At 38.9% G+C, this 5,539-nt stretch overlaps 1 pseudogene; it reads right to left on the bottom strand.

Moving 5' to 3' along the window:
* Positions 1–1,214: 1,214 nt before the first annotated feature.
* Positions 1,215–4,728, bottom strand: LOC128773778 (40S ribosomal protein S2-like; annotated as a pseudogene).
* Positions 4,729–5,539: the final 811 nt, after the last annotated feature.

Here is a 5,539-nt window from a genome sequence, read left to right as displayed (position 1 = left end):
TATCTAAAGAAAATATACAAACAGCCAACAGACACAGGAAAAGATGTTCAACATCATTCATCATGAGGGGGATGCAAATCAAAACCACAATGAGATATCACTTCATATATCATAATGGCTAAAATCAAAAGGACAAGAAACAAGTGTTGGCAAAGATGTGGAGAAAGAATCCCTTGTACATTGTTGGTGAGAATGCATACTGGTGCAACTACTGTGGGAAACACTACGGGTTCCTTAAAAAATTAAAAATAGAATTACCATATAATGCAGTAATGACACTACTAGGTATTTACCCAAATAATATGAAAACACTATGGGTATATGCACAATTTATGTTTACTCTAGCATTATTTACAATGGACAAATTATGGAAGCAGGCCAAGTGTGCACTGTTATGTGAGTGGATAAAAAAGTTGTATATATATGCAATGAAATATTATTCAGCTATATAAAAAGAATGAAATCTTGCCATTTGCAATAACCTGGATGGATTTAGAGAGTATAATCTAGAGGGTATAATTAAGATGAGTCAGTCACAGGAAAACAAATACCATATGATTTCAGTCACATGTGGAATTTGAGAATAAAAACAAATGAACAAAGGAAAAATAAAGAGACAAACCAAAAAAGAGGCTCTTAAATATGAACAATAAACAGATTTTTAACAGAGAGGAGGTGGGTGAGGGCATGGGGAAATAAGTGAATCAAATTAAGAGTATATTTATCTTTATAAACACTGGGTAATATATAGAATTGTTGAATCACGATATTGTATGTTTTAAACTAACATAACACTGCATGTTATGTATATTGGAATTCAAGATTTAAAATCATTTGAAAATAATACACATTTTTATACATCATAGCATTCATTATGCTACATTACTAATTATATTTATAGCTTAGCAAGGCAATTAATATACAAAACTCAATTTATTTTAGATTGTTATCCAACACATGAATAACAATCTAAGTTATTCTCTGGATTTCACACCCTTTGTACAAGCACTTGAAAGATATTTATGATCATATTTTATCTACAATAAATTCAGCTATATTATTATAAGTGATTTTTCCTACTGTACTCATCAATAACTTCAATATTGGGAATAATGATTAAGCCTCTTAATGCAATGGTTGCATTAATACATTATTCTACTTAATAAATGGTTTTGTTTTGCTGTGTTTGTTTTTTTTTCTTTTTTTAAGATGCTTTATTTCGCTTTAATTTTCTTGTATAAATCTGTGTTGGACACACCTGGAGCATGGGACCTCTGCACAGAGATTCTGGTGTGAGTCTTTACAAGATGGTCACTGAGTTCCTGATAGGGCGACTTGTTGAACACACTCTTTTGCCAGAGGTGAGGTGTGAGATTGCTGTAGGTTTTGGACATGGCATCACAAATGGCTTTGGTGAAGTTGTCCAGGGTGGCAGTGCAGCCCTTGGTCGAGGTGTAGCCATTGTCAATACCAGACATCATCAGTAGCTTCTTGGGCACAATGCCAATACCTCTGGGGCAGGGATGAAGCACACAAGCACAGAACCACAGTGGCTGGTCCATCTTGCATGGGACAGTGTGGGGTTTGCTGATGTTGTTCTCCCAGTAGCCTTGACACATGCAGTAAATGGAAAGCTTCGCCAGGTTGATGGCCCCATGGATGGCAGTGGCTACATCCTTGGAACACTTAACACTCAGATCGACATACCTATTGTGATCTCAATGGCAACAAGTGCCTTGAACCTGGTCCACTGGCCATCATGGATCTGCTTTTGCACCAGCCTAATCTTTAAAACTTCATCCTTGAGGGATGCATCAGGAAAAAGTCAATGATCTCAGATTCCTTGAAAGGCAGGGAGAAGAGATAGCTCTCCTCCAGGGACTTGATCTTCATGTCCTTGTTCAGGTGACACAGCTTGGTGACAGGATCCACTCCTTGTCCTTGGCGCTACTTAGTAAACGTTATGGTTATTGAATTTTAATTGTATTTAATACCATTCTTTAAGACAACATGGACTAATATAATTATATTTCATTCCAAATTTCCAATTATGCTCCTTTGTACCAATTCATAAGATGCCATTCTTCATTTATTGAAAGTCACTCCATTCTACCAATTCATTTAGTTCCTATTTTATTCAGGAAATCATTATTAACTATTATTAACTCATCATAATATCACAGCTACTTACACTTATTCACTGCATTTTTACAAACTATGTACAATTTTATGAGCATTTTAGAATGGCTGTATATATTTACAATAAGTAAAAATGACAAAACCTAACCAGTATGTTTCTTATCAACTTGTAGCTTCGACCCCATCAGATAGAAATATTTTCTTTAAAAGAGTAGTCATCCTCTTGAGAAACTCAATTATACCCCCATTCTCAAACCAACAATTGTTCTCAGAGATTTTCCTTTAAGTGAGGTCTAAAGGACTTGGACCTGCAGTTTCCTTTTGGCAGGAAATAGTCATACAGACATTAGCCCAGGGTTTCTCTGTAAATTCCACTTTCTTCATGGTTTAAATATTACTTGATTTTATGTATAGTATAACTCTTTTTTTTTTTTTTTGGTGAATTCATCTTTCAACATTTGGGTCTCTTATTTAGTATGCACATTAACCACCATCATTGGTCACTAGGCTTGGCCTGTCGTAGACTCTAAGTCTAAAGTTCTTTTTTGACCAGCAAAAGAGAGGATGCAGGATTGAAGCAAGAGATGGCTAATGTCCAGGAAAAGACAAGAGCCCCAAATAAGGGTCCTTGCCTCATATTTATTCAGATCAGAAGGCTTACAAACGTGATGGGAGTGTACAAAGAGACAAAGAAACTGTGGACATTAACTTGGGGGCATGAGGGAAGAGGGGGGTTTTAAAGATATACAGTGTTTGGGGTTTGGGTCAATATAAAACAAAATCCTGACGCTGGGAAAATGGGTAGATGGTTGGTAATGGCAGACAGGAGGTTCCATGCCTGTTTTATCTTAGCTAGACTAGGGGATGAGACAGATAGGGGAAATAACCTCAGGGTCAATAAGGCATCTTTTGTTTTGTTAACCATTTCCACTCTGGGCTGCTTTGCCTGCAGTGCAGCAGTCCATAGTCCAATTCACCAATAGTCTAATTCACTAACTTGGCCCTATCTTCCTGTGAAAGCAGCTTTTCTGCAATAGTATTTCCATTTTTAATTTTCATGTATCAACAGAGCTCAGAGACTGTGACTAAAAGGAAAATATCAGCACCCATAAGAATGTTCTAAGACTAAAAAAAAAAAAAAAAAAAAAGAATGTTCTAAGACTGATTTAATAAGAGCCAGAATCCAGATAAATTTCAGTCAGCCTGCTGAGAGAGAAATTTGCAAAAGGCAAATTAGAATATCTCATTATGTAACTGCTCATCTCATTTTGTAATATTTGAATACTGTTCTACTTTGATCTTGATTTGCCAATGTGTATCTCAATGTTTCAAATATTTTATTCACGATTAAACTCAAAACATGGGGGGGAGTTCCACACTGATATGTCATAGTGATATTTTCATCTGTAAAGTGGTAATACAGTCTTCTGGGAATTTTATCGATATTAATCACCAAATACAATATTACAAGCTGAATTATTTTAATGGTTATCACAAATTTAATCCAATCAACAACATCACTAGCACACAGATTGTGAATAAAAATTGAAAAAGGGAAATAATACATTAATTTCAATTTCAGTTAATATTACTTACTAGCCTTAAGCCCTCAATGTTAAGATAAGAATTTATTATAAAAAATTACTTATACCAAAGTTTAATTAAATAATTATGAGAAAGATACATGCTCATGCATGCATGTTGCCAGTAAACCCAGAGGACTAATTTGTTGTCCTAACAAATAACATGTTTTGTGAACAAAGTTTACTGAATTTCATATTCTTGAATTTATTAACCATGAACTTCAACTGTACACAATTATATGGTCTAAAAATGTCATTAAAAGGTGAGTCTTCACTTGATTCACGTTTATTCCACAAAACGTCAACTTAAAATACTTCAGGGGTGCCTAGGTGCCTCAGTAATTTGAGCATCTGACTCTCAGTTTTGGCTCAGGTCATGGTCTCAGGGATCATGCGATTGATCCCTGCATTGGGCTCTGTGCTAACAGTGCGGAGCCTGCTTGGGATTCTTTCTCCCCTATCTCTCTGCTCTCCCACCCTCTAAATAAATAAATAAATAAATAAATAAATAAATAAATAAATAGATTTAACTGTATATATATATAAGGATCCTGGAAGATGGAGGCGTAGGAGGATGCTGGGCTCACAGCGTATCCTGCTGATCACTTAGATTCCACCTACACCTGCCTAAATAACCCAGAAAACCACCAGAAGACTAGCAGAACGGAGTCTCCGGAGCCAAGCACAGATGAGAGGCCCACGGAAGAGTTTAGGAAGGGTGGAGGAGTGGTGATGCTCCAAGGACTGGCAGGAGGGAGCTGGGGTGGAGGGGCAGCCAACCGGCCAGGCAGAGCCCCCGAGTTTGGCTTGCAAGAGCAGAGAGGCCGGATGGAGTCTGTTCCCACAGCAAGCAGGACTTGACATCTGGAAGGTTACAAGCTAATAGGTCTGCTTGGAGAACAGGAGGCCTGGAGGAAAACGGGAGGGAGAGTTGTTGAGCCCCAGACAACAGAGTCCAGTTTGGCGGAGAACAAAGGCGATCGCCAGCGCCATCTGCCTCGCCCATCCCCCAGCCAAAATCCCAAAGGGAACTAGTTCCTGCCAGGGAACTTGCTTGCACCGCTCAAACACCCAAAGCTGTGCTTCTGCCTATCCATCCCTCAGGCGGGTCTGACTCCCTCCTGGTGCAGCAGGGCCCCTTCCAAAGCGGATCTCGAAAGGAAAAGGGAGCTGAGCCTGCCCCTCTGGCTCCCGTGCACCTTGCCTATCCACCCCAGCTAATACGCCAGATCCCCAGCACCACAAGCCTGGCAGTGTGCAAGTAGCCTAGATGGACCACACTACCCCACCGTGAATCCCGCCCCTAGGAGAAAGGGGAAGAGAAGGCACACACCAGTCTGACTGTGGCCCCAGCAGTGGGCTGAGGGCAGACATCAGGTCTGACTGCGGCCCCACCCAACACCGCAATTTATTCAAGATAGCACAATGGAACTGCCCGTCAGTCCTGCACAACTCCAGGGACTATCCAAAATGACGAAACGGAAGAATTCCCCACAGAAAAACGTCCAGGAAATAACAACAGCTAATGAACTGATCAAAAATGATTTAAACAAAATAACAGAAAGTGAATTTAGAATAATAGTCATAAAACTAATCGCTAGGCTTGAAAACAGTATAAAGGAGAGCAGAGAATATCTTGCTACAGAGATCAAGGGACCAAGGAACAGCCAGGAAGAGGTAAAAAATGCTATTAATGAACTGCAAAATAAAATGGAGACAACCATGGCTCGGGTTGAAGAGGCAGAGGAGAGAATAGGTGAACTAGAAGATAAAATAATGGAAAAAGAAGAAGCTGAGAAAAAGAGAGATAAAAAAAT

Source organism: Panthera pardus, unplaced genomic scaffold (genome assembly GCF_024362965.1).
Source record: "Panthera pardus isolate Hobbes unplaced genomic scaffold, ASM2436296v1 HiC_scaffold_27, whole genome shotgun sequence".
Lineage (NCBI taxonomy): Eukaryota > Metazoa > Chordata > Mammalia > Carnivora > Felidae > Panthera > Panthera pardus.
The sequence above is the reverse complement of the archived record's forward strand: the minus strand, read 5'-3'. Positions and strand labels throughout refer to the sequence as shown.